This window comes from Limulus polyphemus, unplaced genomic scaffold, assembly GCF_000517525.1.
Source record: "Limulus polyphemus unplaced genomic scaffold, Limulus_polyphemus-2.1.2 Scaffold2094, whole genome shotgun sequence".
Classification (NCBI taxonomy): Eukaryota; Metazoa; Arthropoda; class Merostomata; order Xiphosura; family Limulidae; genus Limulus; species Limulus polyphemus.
This window is the reverse complement of record NW_013667704.1, coordinates 171,114-171,401: the sequence shown is the minus strand read 5'-3', so window position 1 is coordinate 171,401 and position 288 is coordinate 171,114.

Sequence of the window (288 nt, the reverse complement as noted above, 5' to 3'; positions counted from 1 at the left end):
ATGCCCATGCAAATAGGCTCCAAAGAAGAAACTTCATGCTCGTTTATGAGGGGCCGGCATATTTCCTGACATCTACTGATGATCAAATAACAAACAAGACTGAAATACAGACTCTCAAATCATCCCAAGGAGAAACGGACTCAAGAATAATCTTATTGTTACGACATCGAGGTCACGTGACTAGTATCACGCCACATCATTCTCGAACTTTCACGTCTTTTCCTTAAATCTCGTGATCTTTCTAGATATAGTGTAGTATTGTATATATAAGACTGGCCACGAAGCAAC